This window comes from Ixodes scapularis, unplaced genomic scaffold, assembly GCF_016920785.2.
Source record: "Ixodes scapularis isolate PalLabHiFi unplaced genomic scaffold, ASM1692078v2 PGA_scaffold5__190_contigs__length_132052651, whole genome shotgun sequence".
Lineage (NCBI taxonomy): Eukaryota > Metazoa > Arthropoda > Arachnida > Ixodida > Ixodidae > Ixodes > Ixodes scapularis.
Window position 1 is genome coordinate 120,339,911 of NW_024609880.1, and position 21,772 is coordinate 120,361,682.

The window sequence follows — 21,772 nt, forward strand, 5'->3', positions numbered from 1 at the left end:
GAAATCTGATGACCCCGTGAAACTGCGCAGTGTCACCGGTTATCGCCCAATAACGCTATGCAATACCGATTACAAGATCTTCGCGAAAATTCTGGCGCATCGCCTTCAAGGTGTCACATGTGAGATAATAAGCGAGCATCAAACGTGTGGAATACAGGGGAGGACTATCTTGACAAATGTACATGTGGCTCGTAGCGTCCTGGAGGCCTGCAGTGACAGCACCACGCAGGTTGCAATGCTACAGATAGATCTATATAAGGCATTCGACCGTGTTAGCCATGATGTACTCTTTGATGTTTCGAGTCATGTCAATGTTGGTGACGCCATCCTAAAAGGTGTAAAGATGGCCTATAAGGACTGTACAACAAGGCTTATAGTGAACAAAGAGCTCAGTTCTGTTATTAACGTACGAGAGTCGGTACGACAAGGTTGCCCTATGTCTCCCCTTTTGTTTGATTTCTATTTAGAGCTTTTCTGTTTATGCGTAGAAAATAGTCAACGTGTCCGAGTTTCCAATTTTATAATGCAGAAGTAAAAATAATGAGTTACGCCGATGACATTGCTGTTTTTTGTAGGGACAAAGAAAGCGTTACCGAAGTCATAGCTTTCGCTAAAAGGTTTTGCCACGCTACTGGTGCTGTTATAAACTGGGAAAAGTGCCGTGGTTTCTGGCATAGTGCTTGGGCCACTACACCCTCAGAATTTGAGGGTGTATGCTGGGACACAGTGCCGTGCAAGTACCTCGGGGTGCCATTGCAAAGTTTCCGGAATAGCCAAACGTACTGGTCGGGTGTCGCTATCGACCTGGACAGGCGTGCTTCTCGTTGGAAGCAACGCGAGCTGCCCATTTTTGCCCGAGCGACTGTTTGTAACGTTTTTCTGATTGCGAAGCTCTGGTATGTTCTTCAGGTCATCCATTGTGCGCGAACTAATGTTCAAAATTTTCATCGGATTTTCGCCACGTTTATTGGGAACTCGAAGTATGAGCCGATGAGACGAGACAATATTTTTCATCGAGTTTCTAACGGTGGCGTGGGGCTTTCCCACTTTTTTGTCAAGCAGCTTGTGTCACGCTTCTTTTTTTGAGAGAGACCAAGAGCACCCGTTCATTCGCACACTGATTCAAACAAAAGTGTCACCACATTTGCGATCTTTTCTTGTTTCTTCTCATGGCGGCGAGCCAACAAGAATCACTGGTTTTTTGAAAGAAGTTGTTGACACGATGGGGTTTCTGACTGCACGTTTTTCTTTGAATTACCTTTGTGATGTCAGTAAAAAAGCGCTCTATCGCGATTTCGTTCTAAGTGTTTTCCCCATGCCCTCGTATCGAGGTGTGTCCCAACTTGGCCACGATGTGCTTAGACGTGTAAAAAGGATGTGTGTTCCCGCGGCTGTTAAGACTCTCTTTTATAAATTACACACGAATACCTTGCCAGTTAAGGTTTGGCTTAAAGAAAGAGGGATATATGTGCCATGGTCGGTAAATTGCCTTCTATGTAAAAAACCTGAGACTATTGAATATGCGTTTATTTCTTGTTGGGACGCGGTATTTTTCTGGGATGTCCTCCAACGCAGTTTAAAGAAAGAATTACCTGTAACCCCAACAGGGATACGTTTCCTTAGTGTGGATAATGATAATGAAGTTCCTTATGACATGATTATGTGTTTAGCTTTGTGCAGCATTTGGAGATCACGTATGGCTGTTCGACAGGCTGACCTCGACGCAAAAAAAAATGCGGATATATTTCTTCAACCTTGTAAAACAAGTACAGAGTGTGCATTTTAACTGTGAACCTGAACCGGAGTGGACTAGTATTTTAAAATCACTCCTCGAAATGCGTGATTTTTAATACGCTGTGCAAAAGAGCTGTGCAGTGCTGTTAGAATGACATGAATGTTGCTGTAACAACCATGCAATAAAGAAAAAAAAAAAAAGGTGGTGTTGTGTAGAGGTTAGCACACCCGACTGGACATTGGGAGGCCCAGAGTTCAAATCCTGGCTCCGCCGTTTTTTGGTTTTCGGCGGGTTCCTGAAAATTTTGATTCTTTGATTCATTGGATTAAGTACGGTTCATTCATCTGCACATATTCGTTTATATCCTCCTCGGAGACCACGTATACGATGGCGTGAAGTGCCCCTGTTGTATATATATATATATATATATATATATATGCCATCTCCTGACGAAGCCGAGCTTCTCGGCGAAACTGTCGAAATACATGCAAAAAACTCCTAGCATACCAACTCCGCAAGTACGGATCTCTGACTTATTATATATATATATATATATGTATATATATATCAGGGTGTCCAACCGGAACCGAACCGAAAACCGGAACCGAACCGGTATTTTTTCCGGAACTGAATCCAAACCCGAACCGTTATATTGTTATCGCGATGAACCCGAACCGGAACTGAACCAGAAAAAAAATAACAGTTACCGGCCCATGTCAAAACAGTTCGGCCACGCGCTGTTGACAATGAATGTGCTATCAATGCCATTTGTTTTTTAAGTGCCGTCAACTGACACACACCTCGCTTACATATTTTTCTTCTCCACTCAGTCTTAGGAATATAAATGCTGCATGCATGAATCTTGATAAACGCTGCATCCATGAATCTTGACATAGGAACACCAGTATTGCGCTGGTCGCGGCTTGCACGGAAGAAAAAGAATTGAAGGCTGTGCAAAAAAAAAAAAAAAAAAAAAAATCGCGTCACGGGATTTCATTTTCCTACAATCTCGTAAATCCTAAATGCTGCTGTGTGCTCATTTCATAACACTTTTCTAGAACGCGCGAGTTCTTGAAGCTTGCTTCCATCGGAATGAGAAAAGAAAAGGCTGTGGAGTTTGATAATAATGCATCCGGTTTCGTATAGGCACTTTGAAGCTAGCATATTTGTGAGACAGCGAACTCTTCTATTTTAATATTTATCCTATTACGTCCTTCTGGCGTTCCGTTCGGTGGAGTGTTTTTCATATTCCGTATCTTGTTTAATGAAAACTTCTTTAAGGGTCTAATTTGAGTTACCGAAGGCTAGTTCAAATAAAGAAAGCTGTATTTTCTCCCCACTGTTCCTTCAATTGCTTACACGCCGAGGTGGCGGGATAGTTAGCGAGTTCTATTTGTAAGTGGGTTTGTAAGGAGGTCGCGGATTTTACAACTACTGCGTCGGACCCAATTAGATGAAGTCCGAATGCGTAAACGTCGGTGAGGTAACCTTTGAGTGCACATAAAGAAACCATTCCTGGTAGAAATCCTTGAGCCTTACGCTACGATGTATCCCGTTTCGTATGTGCTGATTTCAGATGTTTTATTTATAATTTATTTTGATGCTGCAATTTGTCATTTATAATTTCCGAACCGGTTCGCGGATCGAATTTATCGAACCGGAACTGAACCGGAACAAAATAAATTTACCTGAACCTGAACCGTAACCGAACCCGTATTTTTTTCGGTTCGACACACTGATATATATCTATCTATCTACGGAACCACTCCAATGCATCAAAGCTTTAGAGACCCGCCGAAAGTCCAAACAAACCGCGGAGCCAGGATCCTAGCTCCGCCGTTTATTTTATTTATTTATATATATATCTAGATAAGGGGATTGGGCCAAACGCGGGGATTTAACCGGCAACCTTCGCCTATCCGGGGCGACGGCTTAATCGATTAGACCATTCCGGCCGCTGGTTTCGGCGGACTCAATGTTTAACCAGCTCTCGGTGCACTGTTAGTTTCGAATCCGCTCAACTGGGTAGACGACAGACGTTGCTGATTTAAGGCTCATGCTAGTTCCGAGTTGCGACAGTGACGTGGCACGTCATTTCAGCTTGCAAATGTCGGAACGGGCCCGACTTCGAAGATGTCTAGGGAACCACCCCTCACCATATGGGCAGGCTGCACCGTATATGCAATGGAAATGAGTAAAAATTAACAAGTGCAGCCATTGTAATATTGCGAACGAAGAGGAGAGGAGAGTGATTATTTATTTTTATTGCATTAAAGGTAGAGAAAGGGAAAGAGAGCTGGCGAAAAATTGGGGCCAAAAGCGGGGATTGAACCCGCAACCTTCGCTTATCCGAGGCGATGGCTTAATTGGTTAGTCCATTCCGGCCACTGGTTTCGGCGGACTCAATGTTTGACCAGCTCTCTGTGCACTGCTAGTTTCGAATCCGCTCAACTGGGTAGACGACAGTCGTTGCTGATTCAAAGCCCATGATAGTTCCTAGTTGAGGCAGTGACGTGGCACGTCATTTCAGCTTGCAAATGTCGGAACGGGCCCGACTTCGAAGATGTCTAGGGAACCACCCCTCACCATATGGGCAGGCTGCACCGTATATGCAATGGAAATGAGTAAAAATTAACAAGTGCAGCCATTGTAATATTGCGAACGAAGAGGAGAGGAGAGTGATTATTTATTTTTATTGCATTAAAGGTAGAGAAAGGGAAAGAGAGCTGGCGAAAAATTGGGGCCAAAAGCGGGGATTGAACCCGCAACCTTCGCTTATACGAGGCGATGGCTTAATTGGTTAGTCCATTCCGGCCACTGGTTTCGGCGGACTCAATGTTTGACCAGCTCTCTGTGCACTGCTAGTTTCGAATCCGCTCAACTGGGTAGACGACAGTCGTTGCTGATTCAAAGCCCATGATAGTTCCTAGTTGAGGCAGTGACGTGGCACGTCATTTCAGCTTGAAAATGTCGGAACGGGCCCGACTTCGAAGATGTCTAGGGAACCACCCCTCACCATATGGGCAGGCTGCACCGTATATGCAATGGAAATGAGTAAAAATTAACAAGTGCAGCCATTGTAATATTGCGAACGAAGAGGAGAGGAGAGTGATTATTTATTTTTATTGCATTAAAGGTAGAGAAAGGGAAAGAGAGCTGGCGAAAAATTGGGGCCAAAAGCGGGGATTGAACCCGCAACCTTCGCTTATACGAGGCGATGGCTTAATTGGTTAGTCCATTCCGGCCACTGGTTTCGGCGGACTCAATGTTTGACCAGCTCTCTGTGCACTGCTAGTTTCGAATCCGCTCAACTGGGTAGACGACAGTCGTTGCTGATTCAAAGCCCATGATAGTTCCTAGTTGAGGCAGTGACGTGGCACGTCATTTCAGCTTGAAAATGTCGGAACGGGCCCGACTTCGAAGATGTCTAGGGAACCACCCCTCACCATATGGGCAGGCTGCACCGTATATGCAATGGAAATGAGTAAAAATTAACAAGTGCAGCCATTGTAATATTGCGAACGAAGAGGAGAGGAGAGTGATTATTTATTTTTATTGCATTAAAGGTAGAGAAAGGGAAAGAGAGCTGGCGAAAAATTGGGGCCAAAAGCGGGAATTGAACCCGCAACCTTCGCTTATCCGAGGCGATGGCTTAATTGGTTAGTCCATTCCGGCCACTGGTTTCGGCGGACTCAATGTTTGACCAGCTCTCTGTGCACTGCTAGTTTCGAATCCGCTCAACTGGGTAGACGACAGTCGTTGCTGATTCAAAGCCCATGATAGTTCCTAGTTGAGGCAGTGACGTGGCACGTCATTTCAGCTTGAAAATGTCGGAAAGGAACTGTCTTCCAAGATGTCTAGGGAACCTCCCCTCACCATATGGGCGGGCTGCACCGTATATGCAATGGAAATGAGTGAAGATTGACTAGTGCAGCCGTTGTAATATTGCGAACGACGAGGAGAGAAAGTGATTATTTATTTTTATTGCATTAAAGATAGAGAAAGGGAAAGAGAGCTGGCGAAAGATTGGCCTGATATATAAAATTCCATTTTGCTGCGGCAAGGTTTACATAAGCCAGACCGGGAGGCGTTTGAACGAACAGTTACATGAACATGATTTATCACTGGTTTCAACAATGGGAGCGCATTTACACATTCACTGCAGAGATTGCCGTTTCATTCCCAACTTTCAAGGCACTACAATCGTTGGGAGGGGCAAAGAAAAGGTGGCGAGGGAGGCACTGGAAGCATACATGATAAAGAAGGAATGTCCTGATAGGTGTATTTTCAGCCCTAACTTTTCCTTCACAAAAAAGAAGTGGATTTTATTGGCACGTGGGGTGGCGAGTAATTGCTGACTAGTCACATTTCTGCAATATTTGTGGCTTTTGCTGTTTATATTTTCCGTTTTTATTTTCCAATAAAAATGACCGCATCTCCACGTGGTGAATGATGTTGATTGGGGCAAAGCTCTGGTGGTGCTGATGATACTGATTTTATTGGTCATAGGTAGTGCGGATGGTGCTGATTTTTCTTTTATTGCTTGTAGGTAGTGCAGAGTTCCGGGTTGCGTTTCGGCTTCATGATTATTGCTTTATGGTCGGTAAAATGCAGAGCCAGTGGTTCTTCTAGCGGATCAGCTAGAATCCGCTAGAAGTCGTGGGAACGCGTCTCCATCGCTTAAGTCGACGGTCCATGTCAGGAAGAGAATGTGTGGTATGGAACGTAGTTATAGAAGCATTTGAGCATTTGACCGCAGCGCCCTCTCGTCTATAAACCTTGAGCGAATGCTTGCAAATTTTAATGCAATTATGCACGCATTTGATCGCAGCGTCCTCTCATGTAAAGACGTTGAGCGACTACATGCAACTTTTCATCCATGATCCATGACAGAAACTCCAGCTCCTGAGTTACTACCACAACTCAGAGCCGCCTACTCGTCCCGCAGTCGTGGCCCAGTGGTTAAGGCGATGGACTAAAAATCCATTAGGGTATCCCCGCACAGGTTCGAATCCTGTCGACTGCGCAAACATTTTTTTCTTTTTATGTGAGCACGGACGGCGGCCGGCCGGACGGACGGACGGACGGACAAGGCTAAACCCTAAGGAGCTTCGTCCCTAAAATTCAGTTGATAGTCAGCGGTCGTCCTGTTTGCCTCTCCGTCTTCGTATTCATCTTTATTGTGCGCTTTCACTACTTTGCAACATTGTAACAATGGAAGAGCCCAGCACCGTTTCAAGTCGCACTTGCCGCTCCTTGCACGTAATTAAACTAAACTGTTTTTTGTTGTATGTGTGTGCGTGTGTTTTCTTTGTGGATTTTAATATATTGTTACGTTTTTAATTTACAAGAGGACGTCCATAACCAAATGAGACCAGACTGGAAGTGTGTCACGCGCTATCTGCAGGCGTTTCGTCTTTGTCTTCGGTGGGTTCTAGCACGCGCCTCGGCAGCACCGCTACACTATTTCCCCTCTGAGCTTTTTAGTGATGTTTCTTCGTAGGTTGGTTCATTCTGCTTAACAACCTCGCCAAGTTTCATTAAAAATAGACAGTTCTTTTTCCTGGTGTGGTTGCCGATGCTCATCGCGACAGTTCATCCACAACACCAAAATCCAGCACATTGGCGCTTTTTGAAGTTGATGCCCGGACACTTGTCACTTGGCCGCCGATGGCTCCTGTTTTTGTTACCCCTGGGTAGCTAAACTCGTGGAGCAAAACATTCTTCGCTTTTTGACGTAGCGTGGGGAGTGGCCAAAAGAACGCCGCAAAGTTTCCTCCTCCCTGCGCGCGCTCAACTTCGCAACTTTTGACGAAAAATCCCCCGCGATCCCTAGGCGGTGCACGAGAGCACGAGACAGCGCGGGGAGGCGAGCGTTCACGCCGCTCGCTGTACATTGTGTTTGAGCGCTGTAGCGCCGACAATCCCGTCATGCCTCGCCCTGGCGAAAAGCGAGAGCAGATGACGAGAGTTCGTCTGCTACGATGCGGCATTCGCACAGCGGAACTGACAGAAAAAGTTGGTTTTCTGCAAGAACTCGCGTCCCGCGGTTCACAAACCCAAACGCGAGCTTGAATTGTGAGCGTCTGATATTTCACGAAGGGAGGAATCGACGGCTCGTGTTTTATTTGCAAAATTTGAGTCGTTTTGTAGCCGTACAGACGCTGAAACCTGCCAGTGTGTAAAGAAAGGCCCAGGACGACCACAGAGGCCGCGAGATCTTGCATCATTTCTGTTTGGGTGAAAAGTAGAACATTTTTCGACAAAGCTGCCACAGCAGAAACCTGGGACGCATTCACTCAGCGTCCGGGAAGGCTAAACATGGAGACGTTGCCCGAGACTCAAGCAAAGTCATATTTGAACGGCAGCTATCTTGCCCCGTCATATTTTGTTTTGAGAAAGCTCTCGTTCTCAATGTTCTCACCAGGGAAATAAAAAGTCTTACGAAACGTATTGCTAGATGTTCCAAAGAACTAGATTTAAGCCGTATCCTTTCAGTGGTTCACTCATAATACTATGCTTAATACGAAGCAAGCTCTTGCGCGTACAGTGCCATCAATTTTCTCAAGTGTATGCTGTTTTGTAGTCAGCTGGTTTCGGAAACTTACGCCGTCTGTAGATATCTCTGACAGCCGAGTTGCTTCATTGGAAGTCATCGCAAATGTAAGTTCCACGTTGCAGCAACCAACGTTTATAGATAAACGATGGCAGCGACTGGGCACTCTCGCATTCCCACCCATCACGTCGAACACAAAGGCGCTAGTTTCGGTTTGAGATCGGTACTTTTCTACAACATCTATGGCGACAGCATCAGTCTGCACTCAGTGCATTCGCCAAGTTCGTTCGGGGCCTGTTCTCCGTGCAGCACTCCGCGGGTGTAATGCATCAGAACTCTCACAGTGCAAGTCTGGATCGCGAATCGGGAGCCCGTCACTGGCCTCACCGGCGGCCATTGCTTGACGACAGGCGATACGCCGCATCCTGTCTAGTTCTCCCTTCGCTTTCGTCCTTGTTGTTTTGGCCTATTACACCATGAGGCAATACAAGCAATTCTAAGGGAGAAACACGCAAAAATCAGAAGCTTGTACGCGGTGCTCGAGGGCGAGCATTTTATGACGTGCTGCGATGATTATGTAGGTTCTTGGAGATCAAATAGACATTCGTCAAACGTTCGAACATCGATTAAAAAAAATGGGCCGGAGCACCACTGGCTTTACCGACGTCGCTTGCTTCGGCTGCTAAATAAATGGCACGTTTAGCGACTGAACGGCACGCTCCGAGCTTCGGTTTGTCACAGAAGCCCTCACAGCAGTTCAAAGAAAAAGCTTTCACCATGAAGTACTATTTACCAGCTGTTAAAACGATGCGAATGTCCCAAGTAAAGGCCTTTTGACTTATCGTTTGCTAAGCTTTGATGACTTCGAAATCACGGATGACTCCACAATAACTCTCGGTAGCCCTTGTCTGATTAAACACATCACAGTTAACGCCCAACAAAGTCGCCCTCGACCCTCAACCACACAGCATCTATTGAAACAAGATTGGCATTCTAGTGCGTTTAATATTCTTGCCCACAATATTAAATGTTATTTTCGGAAACACGATAGAAGTTTCATGGTAGAGAACAACCTACTAACGTAATAAAATTGAGTTTCCCCGTTTCTCCTATAGCATGCATAAGATCGTGTCAAGCGATGACTGCCGGTGGTGCCGCTCGACCCCAGCAATACAGGCCTCTATCCGCGATCTAGCCTCCTAAGAAATCAGTGGTGCCAGTGCTATTAGACAAAAATCGTTTATTTGCATCGGTACACCCATTTCTGCCGGATGTCGGGTCGAGGCGCAAAACCGCACATCCGGCCAATATTGAAGCCGGTTTTCGGCCGAAATTGCCTCGACACTTGCCAAGAAGCAACGTGCTGTTTCGGCGACCCGTTTGTGTAATTTATTTGTTCAGTTATATTATTGGGTCCCGGGCCACTGTGTACACCCCAAACAAGAAAGGTACTGTGGTAATTACACCTTGACGAGAAGCAGGCACGTAGCCAGAATTTTGTTTAAGGGGGGGGGGGGGGGGGGGGGGGGGGGGCGGGCGCCTATAACAAAGTGCTCTATGAGGCGGAGGGGGGAGAGGAGGCCCCAGCAAAATGGAAGATTTCGGGGGGGAGGTGTGGCCTTATGCCCCCCCCCCCCCCCACCTGGCTACGTGCCTGACGACAAGGGGTATTGTACTTTTCCATCTTTATGAAAAGGTGTAGTGCATTATCACACGTTTTAAGAACAGTGTTTAAAAAATCACACATTTTCGAAGGTGTGAGGTTTACATTTTTTTTATACCGTCTATTGCTACAGTTATTAGGTTGTTAGTTATGGGACACCCCACTTAAATGTATAGCCTGACGAGAAAGGGTATTGTAGCTTTACATCTTTATAAAAAGGTGTAGTGCATTATCACACGTTTTGAGAAACGTGTTTAAAAATCACACATTTTTAGAGGTGTGAGGTTTACATTTCTTTTGTAAGGTCCATCGCTACACTTATTAGGGTGTTATTTATGGGACACCCCACTTACATGTATAAAGGTGTGAAAATGTTTAATGTGTATATACCTCTAACGAACGAAAATCTCTTCCATGTGATTACATCGCGTGCCGATGAAACGATCTGTCGATGACACGTCGTTCGATGAACTGATTTGACCACCAATGAGTGACGACTGCCAGTAGAATTTCGGGGAAATAATTCTGCCGGCTGCAGGGAGACTCGACCCTACCCAAGAACTACCCCGGTCCTTCTTTGTTTCCCAACACTCTGAATTGTATACCAGCTTATTAGTACCTCTTCGGATATTACAAAAAAAAAAAACGATAGCAGCCGCGAAAACTCTGACAGCCCGGCTCACAGTCATGTGGGAGACTGACAGGTGCTCGTCAGTCGCCACCATGCCTTGAAAGCTACCAGTTCCGAAGAACCGGAGCGCGCAGAGAACTTGTTGTTCCACGGTCATGGTAGACGCGATTTTCCGCCGCCTCGAAGTCCGGGCGCTGAGCGAAGCTCGTCGCAGTCAACACACAACGGCTTTCGATAGCCGGTACTGTCGCTGAAAGTCGTCGTCGGGGAGTTGAAAGGCGTCCCCGATGGTTTCAGTAGCGACGCCGACGGTGGCGGAAGATGAGCTCGGCCGCAGCGTACGGCACCGCCATGCTGACAAAGTTTAACTTCGCCTCGATCCGAAGCGAAGATCTCGAGCTCAAACCACGGCTCTCGCAAAGTTCGGAAACGTCAATTTGACGTCAGCGACAACTTCGACAAACGAGGTTTCTTTTTCACACAAACTTCGGAGGGATTTTGAGCGTCAGCAGGTCGCCTAGGGACAATCTGCAAAGCATTAATTTTAGCTTGGCGTAGGGATGTAGGGACAAATGGGCGCTACGTCATCGGCGAAGCCGTTCAATCAGCGGGCTCCTCGCGCCCCTCACGCGCTGCACGCGCGCCTCGATGAACTTTGCTACATTCTGCCTCTCTCAAAGAAATGAGCGTTCGAATGATTGACACCTCGCTCGGCGCGACGTCAGCGTCGCGAGAGTCCAATTAGCGCGTTTCGCAAACTTCGGGCACAAAGTTGTGCTTGACGAGTTTAGCGACCCTGGGTTGCTAAACTCGTCAAACACAAAGTTGGGGCCGACGTTCGCGAAGCGTGATGATTGGACTCTCGCGACGTTGGCGTCACGCGGGCGAGATGTCAATCATCCAAGCTCTCTCGGGGCTCAAATCCCAGCGAGAATGTTAGGCACAAAGTTGTAGCGAGCCTCATCGGAGCGCGCGCGAGCAACACCGTGGGGCCTGTCGATTGAACGGCTGCACTGATGACGTCGCGCCCAAGTGTCCCTGCACCCCTAGGCCTCGTTAGAGTCAATGATGCGTGGATTGTACCTAGGCGGGCTGTAAATACTCTGAAATTTCTCGTCGCAAGATCGTTGTTTGGGGAAGTTATTGGTGACGACGAAGTGACGTTTCACAACTTTGGGAAGGAGTTACTTGAGGTCAAAATCTTCGCTTCGGAATCGAGGCGAAGAGTGAACTTTGTGATATTGTGGAGCCGTGCGCGATGTACGCGGCTTTAGAGCTCATCTTTCGCCACTATGAACAACGCCGCCGGGGTCACCCACGGGCGGTGATTGTAGAGACGTCGGTAATTTCTGAGAGATGAGGGGGCGACTGGGGATGACAAAAAAAAGCCGAGGAACGGGAAATAAAAAGAATTTAATGACGTTTACAAGTCTCTGTAATGCTAATTTAGAGCGCAGTTCTTGACGAGGAGGAGTGGAGGGTATGCCCATTTTCCTCTCCTACTTTCCCTTCCTCCTCCCATTCAGTTTCCTCGCTAAATTTAGCGGGCAAAATGACATCACATGACAATCTAGCGGGGAAGTGAATTGGTATTAAGGTCTTGTGACGTCCATTGTCCCGCTAAATTTAGCGGGCCGGTTACGCCGACCGCGACGCCGACGCCGCGAAACTCGGAAACGGGCGCCGAAGAGCTGTGCTCTGAAGAAAGGTACGACCAAGACACGCACACACACACACACGCACACGCGCACACATACACACACACACACACACAAATAGGTGTCAGGAACGGCCGTAGAAATTCTTCGGAGAGAGAGAGGGAGAGCAGGGAGGGGATGGTAGTGAAGAAAAGGGATATCCTTTTCCCCAAATATTTTATTGTAACTCTCTTCGGGGCTAGGGCGATACCCTCCCCCCCCCCCTTACACCTTTATGCCCCTGCCCCCTCTTTCGACGCCCCTGGGGGAGGGGGGTAAATCGCCCTCCTCCCCGTTTTTCTGTTTTGACGACCCTGCTTAGAGGCGTTTTTATTGAGCAATGACGAGGAACAGCACAGCGTGCAATTTTCAAAACAACGGTTCTAGAGATTCTGGAATTAATGCGGTTCGCATTCCATGAGCTCGCGAGCGGCCATGACAAACTTTCAAGTGAGAGGTACGTGCCAGGGCTCGTAGTGTGCGGGCGTGTTCAGTGACGTCCTTTTATAGATCATACCTTTGATGTAAGGGTCAGGATTATCAGTTGTGAACGGCCAACTTGATAGTGCGGTTTCAAATCGACGGTGACAAGTCTGGTTGTGCACGATGGAAGCTTCTTTGCGTTCTCGAAACATCACCGTCAATATTGACGACCGGACATGACTTTTATTTCCGTTAAAGCGCGCATAATTAATCCCAGTTTGGCTGATCTTTGGAAGCCTGCTACAAAATGATTTTATCCCGCCGATGGGGGAGACAACTCCCCGGAGGCAAAATCCGCCCGAAAGTGGACTGCGCTACCCGGCTGGTTGTGACCTAGCCACGTCGGACTTTATTAGCGGCGAGAAGTCATGGTGGCGCCCTCCTACGGTTCCCCCTTGTGAAGTCATCCCCTTGCAATCAACAAGTTCGATGGTGTTCGTAAATAGCATGGTGGAAGCTTGAAATCATTGCGCTCTCAAAGGACCACTGCCAACACCGTCAAAATTAAAGTTCTTTCATTCCTCTTATTTCCGTCGATGATATACCCTTTCCGACGTCATACGTCAGCGTTCGGCCAATCGTGGAAGGCCGACCACAGCGACGCTTTCGGTCGCGCTCGTCGCCAATTCAGTTCCGAAAGGCCGAGATAAATAAAAAATAACGGCAGGGCTCCTTTTGGTAAATTCTGCTTTATCGGCGGAGATAAGAACGATACCAGACTACCAACTTCGACGGTGTTGATCTTAAAATGCGATTCCCGCGCCTCCCTCGTGCTTTTTCGAGACCATCAAACATGTCGGTCGCAACTGATAATCTTTTGTCGTGACGTCACATCTATGAACCACGGTCGTCTCCGGGCGCTCTCTCGTGCTGCTCTTGTTCGGCGCCTAGGGAGTGATAGGGAGTTTGCACCGCTTCTAATGAAAAACGTCACGACGATAAACGGATCTGCGGGTTCGTGAGAAAAGAAAACTTCGCAGCAATCTTCCAGCTCCTCCCCCCACTAGGTCATAACACAAAGAACCTTCGGGTTTGACGAGTTTAGCGACCCTGGTGACATGTCTAATCAGAACTCTAATGCCGGCACATATCATGTCGGTGCAAAGCATCACTGCCCATTTGCGCATTTTGAAAAGCAACACCGAAAGTGAAATGTGCCGGTTAGGTCAAAGTCCAGAAGATAGAACGTTATGCTCACGACCTCATCCGCCGAATGTCGAGAACGACAGTCAGAAAAACATTCAAGCCCAGCGCGCACTTACGCGCCTCAATGCCTTGAAGTTTTGGGATGCAAATGTGGCCATAGGCCAACGCAGAATCTTCATTGCACGGCCACAGAATGGTCGTGGGGAACATGGCGAAGTGGTCACTTGTTCGTGGCGGTTCCGGCATGAAGATTTGCGGCGTCAGGCAATCCAGCCGCCAGCCATTGGCTCCATGAGACGCCGGCGCTGACCATATTGCAGAGCATATTCTTCCCGAGAGGAGTTTTCCGGGTAACTTGAGTTGCCTTGCCGAAATTCCCACTTCTGACACCAAATGTTACGTTTTTAATTTACAAGAGGACGTCCATAACCAAATGAGACCAGACTGGAAGTGTGTCACGCGCTATCTGCACGCGTTTCGTCTTTGTCTTCGGTGGGTTATAGCTAGGGTGTGCATTTTCCGGGTTTAACCGAAAAACACCGATAAACATCCGTCGGTGACGAAAATACAAAATCGGTTAAAACCGAAAAACACCGGTGGTTGGATATTTTCTTGAAGGTGAACATTTGAGAGAAGTCTCTCTGGTTGGGGAGCAACAATAATAATAAATAGAATATACACCAACCAAATCCTTGTATAAAGGAAAACCCTACGTTTCGAGACCAGCTCGGTCTCTTCTTCAGGGGTTGACTGCGGCTATGGCCGTTGAGGAGCAGTAATCTGTTTTCTTCTTCTTCTACGGCAGTGTCTATCGTTTTGCATCGGTGAGGTGGCGAAGTCCGTTCACGTAGCCGGTCGGCAGAGTGCCGAGGGATCTATTTATGTTTTCTGGCGTTGTTTGTATGTGCCAAGATTCAATAAAAAGTCTATGTCTGGGATTGGTCTCAACAGCCAGGATGCTGGTGTTGGCAAAGTCAATTTTGTGGTCCCTGACGTCGCAGTGCTCAGCTACGGCGCTTCGTTCATGGTCGAACTTCCGAACATCGTTCATATGCTGGCGGATTCTCTCCCGAAAGTTCTTCGTTTCCCCGATGTATGTGACCGGGCAGTCCGCGCATGGAATTTTATAAACGACGCCTTGTGCTTTTTCCTTAGGCGGGCGATCCTTTGGACGGGGCATGAGTCTTCCAAGCGTAGACATAGGCTTGTGGGCCACCTGGATCCCTTCTTTGGCCAGTACACGTGCCAGCGCCTCGCTTGTACCTTTCATGTAAGGAACGCTGATGCGTGAGATACGACGGGTCTGTGTACTTGCTGGGAGTTGCAGGTGTCGGCGATCTCGGGCTTGATCACGCGCAATGCGGCGGATGAAGCTGCTTGTATAACCGTTATGTTGTAGGTCGGCGAAGATGGTGTTTTCCTCTTTTTTACGGTCAGCCTCGGATGAGCAGATATTTTTTGACCTAGATAAGAGTGTTCTGACCACTGATGCCTTGTGACAGGCTGGGTGATTGGAATGGAAATGGAGATAGCGTCCAGTATGTGTCGGTTTTCTGTAGACAGAAAACTGGAGCTCTTCATTTTGTCTTCTGACGAGCACATCGAGGAAAGGTAACGTACAGTCCTTTTCATGCTCCACGGTGAATTGTATAGACGTTTCGATGGAGTTGAGGTGGGTAAGGAACGTGTCCACTTCCGACGTTTTTAGGATGCAAAAGCAATCGTCTACGTACCTCAAGAACACTTTGGGGGCCGTGTGAAATGACTGTAGCGCCTCTTCCTCGATGGCTTCCATACATAGGTTCGCTGTTGTGACGGAAATGGAGGCACCCATTGCGGTTCCACTGGACTGTTTGAAGAATTCTCCCTTGAAACTAAAATAGGTGCTTTTAAGGCAAAACTCAAGCAGGCGGCAGAGTTCCTCCACGCTAAGTTTTGTCCTTTCGCTAAGGGATTGGTCTTTTTCAAGGGCGTTCTTGGCCGTGGCGACAGCCAGGGGAACCGGGATGCTTGTGAACAGCGCGATGACGTCGAAGGAAACTAGACTTTCTTCGGTGGTCACCTTCAACGTCGAAATCTGTTCCACGAAGTCGCTGGAATTTCGTATATGGGTCGTCGTTCTGCCCACGAGAGGTGAAAGAGTCTGGTGAAGGTAGTTTGACAGACCTCGAAGTGGTGATGTCGTGAAGTCCACGATGGGCCGGAGAGGGATGCTAGGTTTATGTATCTTTGGAAGGCCGTAGAAACCCGGTGCATATCCATTTCTACACAGAAGTCGCAGGTGAAGGCTTCTCGAGTTTGGATGATTTTTGAAAATATCCGTTAGCATCTTATTCATCCTGTCCTGAACTTGTGGTGTAGGGTCCTTTTTCAGCTTTTCATAAGCTGGGGTATCAAGAAGATCCAGAACCTTTTGTTCGTAGACTACTCGGTCAAGGACGACGGTTGAGTTACCTTTATCTGCTGGAAGAATAACAATCTCGTCATCCTCCCGAAGCGTCCGGAGTGCACTTGACTCTTCTCTGAGTAAGTTGTACCGGTGATGTTGAGGTATTTTTGACAGGATGCCAATCACCTTTTGTCGGACCCGTTCACGGGTGCCAGGATTCAAGTGAGCGATTCCGTCCTCAAGGGTTGCAACCATTTTCGGTAGGGGTGGCCTCGTTGTTGTCATATTGAAGCCGTGACCTTTGGCTAAGGCAGCGATCTCACAAGGAGAGAGTTGTCGAGACGATAGGTTTGTGACGAACCTGGCGGAATCGGTGATGTGTTTTGCCTGTTCTTTTTCTTTCAGCCTCAAGAATTTTAGTTTCAAGGGAGAATTCTTCAAACAGTCCAGTGGAACCGCAATGGGTGCCTCCATTTCCGTCACAACAGCGAACCTATGTATGGAAGCCATCGAGGAAGAGGCGCTACAGTCATTTCACACGGCCCCCAAAGTGTTCTTGAGGTACGTAGACGATTGCTTTTGCATCCTAAAAACGTCGGAAGTGGACACGTTCCTTACCCACCTCAACTCCATCGAAACGTCTATACAATTCACCGTGGAGCATGAAAAGGACTGTACGTTACCTTTCCTCGATGTGCTCGTCAGAAGACAAAATGAAGAGCTCCAGTTTTCTGTCTACAGAAAACCGACACATACTGGACGCTATCTCCATTTCCATTCCAATCACCCAGCTTGTCACAAGGCATCAGTGGTCAGAACACTCTTATCTAGGTCAAAAAATATCTGCTCATCCGAGGCTGACCGTAAAAAAGAGGAAAACACCATCTTCGCCGACCTACAACATAACGGTTATACAAGCAGCTTCATCCGCCGCATTGCGCGTGATCAAGCCCGAGATCGCCGACACCTGCAACTCCCAGCAAGTACACAGACCCGTCGTATCTCACGCATCAGCGTTCCTTACATGAAAGGTACAAGCGAGGCGCTGGCACGTGTACTGGCCAAAGAAGGGATCCAGGTGGCCCACAAGCCTATGTCTACGCTTGGAAGACTCATGCCCCGTCCAAAGGATCGCCCGCCTAAGGAAAAAGCACAAGGCGTCGTTTATAAAATTCCATGCGCGGACTGCCCGGTCACATACATCGGGGAAACGAAGAACTTTCGGGAGAGAATCCGCCAGCATATGAACGATGTTCGGAAGTTCGACCATGAACGAAGCGCCGTAGCTGAGCACTGCGACGTCAGGGACCACAAAATTGACTTTGCCAACACCAGCATCCTGGCTGTTGAGACCAATCCCAGACAGAGACTTTTTATTGAATCTTGGCACATACAAACAACGCCAGAAAACATAAATAGATCCCTCGGCACTCTGCCGACCGGCTACGTGAACGGACTTCGCCACCTCACCGATGCAAAACGATAGACACTGCCGTAGAAGAAGAAGAAAACAGATTACTGCTCCTCAACGGCCATAGCCGCAGTCAACCCCTGAAGAAGAGACCGAGCTGGTCTCGAAACGTAGGGTTTTCCTTTATACAAGGATTTGGTTGGTGTATATTCTATTTATTATTATTGGATATTTTCGCCCTGGTTAAAACCGAAAAACACCAGTCGTTGCTAGTTTCCGACCGAGAGAAACCCTTTCACCGTAGAGGTTCGTCAAACGTGTTATCTCGTGGATCCTGCATTCTTCTAGTGTTTATACATGGCTTGCAGGTGGCGTCAGTCCGCCCTCCTTTCTGGGGGTCAAAAGCGTGTAGTGAACGCAGTGGAAGCATAGCCATACGCCTTTCCCCTATTGTGTCTCCCATGGCCCCTTTTTGGGGAAAGATTAACGCAGTGGAGGGTAGGCTCTCACGTGCCTTTTCCTCATTGTGCCTGGCCAAGTGATGTCGGTGCAAGCCATATATTCAGAGGTTGCTGTGGTTCCAGCAAGACACTGCCAACGTCCGTGTCGTACAGGAGCGTGCGTTTTCATAATTGCGGGTTGCGAACCGCAAGGAACGTGCTGCCATGACGGCAGCACGTTCCTTGCGTGTAGATGCAAGCATGAAAGTATGCTTGCATCTACTATGATAACCAAGTGTTAGAAATAGTTGCTTTCTAGAGAAGAATGTATGAACTATGTGAATAAAATTGGAACTCTCTGTCTGTGATAAATCGCTTTTTTTTCACCGATATTCACTGATTTTAGCCTCGTCGTGAGACGTTCCACCGAAATACACCGGCGTTTTGAAAATAAATAAACACCGAAAAGCATCCCCCGATTTTTCTCACAAATAAACACCGGAGAGTACACACCCTGGTTATAGCACGCGCCTCGGCAGCACCGCTACAATATATTGCTGTTTGTCCCCCCTTATATAAAGCCCCCTGAGGGCGATATATAAATGAAATGAAATGAGGGCACAGATCTGGAAAAGAAATGTGGCATGAAACGCCTTTATTAAAGTAATAGATTGCGACTCCGCCGGCTTCGAGTCTTGCTGAGGAGGGGTAGGACAGGGGGTTGAAGGAAGCAGCGTTGCGCAGTGAGCACTCCTATTCCATTCCAACTTTATTCCGGAATATTAGTTTCCGCTACTTCAAATCCTTTCAGCACCTGGGAACGAATACGCTGGGCCTATTCCCACTCCTGGAATGGCTGAAACACTTCATTCCATTCCACTAACTTTGTTTATGTATCACGTGGTACATTCTTAGCACTATGTTGGCGGAATACACTGATCTCAATGACAATTGCTGGATCGCGCTTGCCGCTCCCGCAAGTGGAGCCACCGAACCCAACCCTGCTGGGATACGATTTCCCGTTTTGCTAGCCTTTTGCTGCGGTTTTCCAGCGTGCTGTAGACACGTTTTCTACTCGTTCGTCGTCATTCGCCGAGGAAGTTTTTGAGACTCTATGTATTGTTGAGACTTGCCGTCGTGAACACGTGAAAAATTTTACGAAAGCGCAGTGTCGCGGGAAAAAGGCACAACTCGTCGAAAGCAAGGGTCTGGCGGCGTGTTCAAAGCTTCCTTGGCACGCCAAAGTGCCGTGTCTCTGTGCCTTCGCGCGCTTGGATACCGATCAAGAATCGACGCCGTGTAATTGTGTTTTGCGAGTGCAATGTGCGTGAAGCCGTATCAAAAGGTACAACTCGTCGAAAACAAGTGTCGCCGGTGTCGCGGCGTGATCAAAGCTTCCTTGGCACGCCGAGTGATGCATCCTTGTGCCTTCGCACGCTTGGATACCGGTCAAGTATTGACGCCGCGCCAAAGTTCTGAACGTGTGTCGCACGTAGATGCCTTTAGGTCATTTATATATATCGGCCACGGAGTTCTGGATCGTCCAGCTGTTCCGGTGAGTTGCTATCAATGAAAGGGGGAGATCCGTACGTGTTCTTATGCACTATATTAACCATGGCTATGTCCCAAATCTACTCTAATAGATTCCTTGGGAGCACGAATAGGGCAACGTTGTGGAGCCAGGGGGGTTTTCGAAAGCAAAAGTACAAGACGGCGAGAATGAAAATCTTTGAAGCGCGGCCGACATGGTCGTGTGCAATCTGTTGACCAATTACAATTACAATTAGGCGAGCCGCGCTCAAACGTCAAGTGCAAGTAGGTTGATAATAAGCCAGCACTGATCAGTGATGAGGAGCTGTTGTGCACGGTATTGTGTAAATCGTCTAAGGACGAAAAAGAGACGTACCTTCCCCCATCTTCCCTCGCTAGTGGACGCTGGATTAAGCTCGTTCCTAAACCGCGAGGGGAAAAGACGCTGATCCAGAGGCACGAACAGCTTCACGCACATTGCACTCGCTAAACACATACACACGGCGTCGGTTCTTGGTCGGTATCCAAGCGTGCGAAGGCACAGAGGCACGGCACTTCGGCGTGCCAAGGAAGCTTTGAACACGCCGCCAGCCCTTCCTTTCGACGCGTTGTGCCTTTTTCCGGCGACACTGCACTTTCGTAAAATTTCCCACGTGTTCACAACGGCAAGTCTCAACAATACACAGAGTCTTCAAAAAACTTCTTCGTCGAATGACGACGAACGAGTAGAAAACGTGTCTACACCACGCTGGAAAACCGCAGCAAAGGCTAGCAAAAACGGCAAATAGTACCCCAAGCGAGTGAAGTCCGGTGGCTTCACTCGCGCTGCAGCGAACAAGCGGGGAAGCGCGATCCAGCAATTGTCATAGAGATCAGTGGCGGAATAGCTGTAGCGTCCGCTACGGCCCATCGTAAGGAGAAACGCAGTTCAGGCACTTACTAACGAGACTCTAAAACCGGAGTAACACTGATTATAGATCATATATAGATTCCAACGCAAGTCACCACGAGATCAATACTTCGAACGCAGCATGGCAACGGGGTCAAGGAGAAATTAGACACGCGGCATTCGAACCACAGATATGCCGGTGACCAATGTCTGCATGCTGTCTTTTGCATGTGTATAAACATGTAATTCCGACTTTAGGGTAATGATCAGCTTGCGACCCTCTGTGCGATAGGAACATGAACGCGCTCGCCTCTGGAGCCTGAATACGTGCTTTCAAGAACGGCGGGCGGCGTGCCTTTGTCCTTGCCTTGTGGCTTATGGCCCTGCCTTGTGGCTTATGGCCCGTGCCTGTAGTTGATTAAGGTCCCAACAGTTGCTTTGACGTCTCTCGGGCGCCCGGAACGACATCTTGTCCGTCTACAACTGTTCAGGTTCGGTTGCATGATTGGGAGCGTCATTTTAATCCTCGAAGGAGCATGAGCCGTTTAAACAATTGAACCATCAGCAACCAGTTAAGTGCAGTGGTGATGTTTAACAGTCATTACGATCGTGCTCTAACGTTATGTTAGCAAGCTCCTTGTGGCTTGAGTTGCCCCCTCTCTTAAATCCATGTCCTCTGTAGGAATCTCCAAATGTTTCGGCTCAGGGTTCAGATTTGAAGTATGTTGCTATCTCGTGGGGAGGGGGATATAAATAAGTCAATAAAGATAATTAAATAACTATAAATAACTATTTAAATACCATCACACAAACCTGAAGAAAAAAAAAAGATAACGCCTAGTACATATACATGCATAACTTTAAGTTCGATGTGTTGCTATACTTCGTTTCAGGTTCGGTCCGAGCGCGGCCGATGTTATAAGCCGAAGGGCCAATCAAACAGCGCAAAAAGCGGCGCATCATGGCGTGCTCTCTGCGCTTGACAGGACTAGCCGGCGGAGGAGCAGTGTACAGAGAGACAGCGAATACCGGCTGGTCCAATCAACTGCAGAGAGCACGCTATGACGTTGTGCCTCTTTCGCTGTTTGATTGGCCCTTCGGCTCAAAACATCGGCCGCGATCGGACCGAAGCTGAAACGAAGTATAGTTACGACATTTCAAGGTAATAGTGAAACAAATTCGCCAGGCATAAATCAAAACGC

General features: G+C 47.8%; 1 non-coding gene across 1 annotated transcript; it reads left to right on the top strand.

The window, feature by feature from the left end:
• Positions 1-6,679: 6,679 nt before the first annotated feature.
• On the top strand, positions 6,680-6,761 carry Trnaf-aaa. Its single transcript has one exon. It is a non-coding gene; the product is annotated as a tRNA-Phe (tRNA).
• Positions 6,762-21,772: the final 15,011 nt, after the last annotated feature.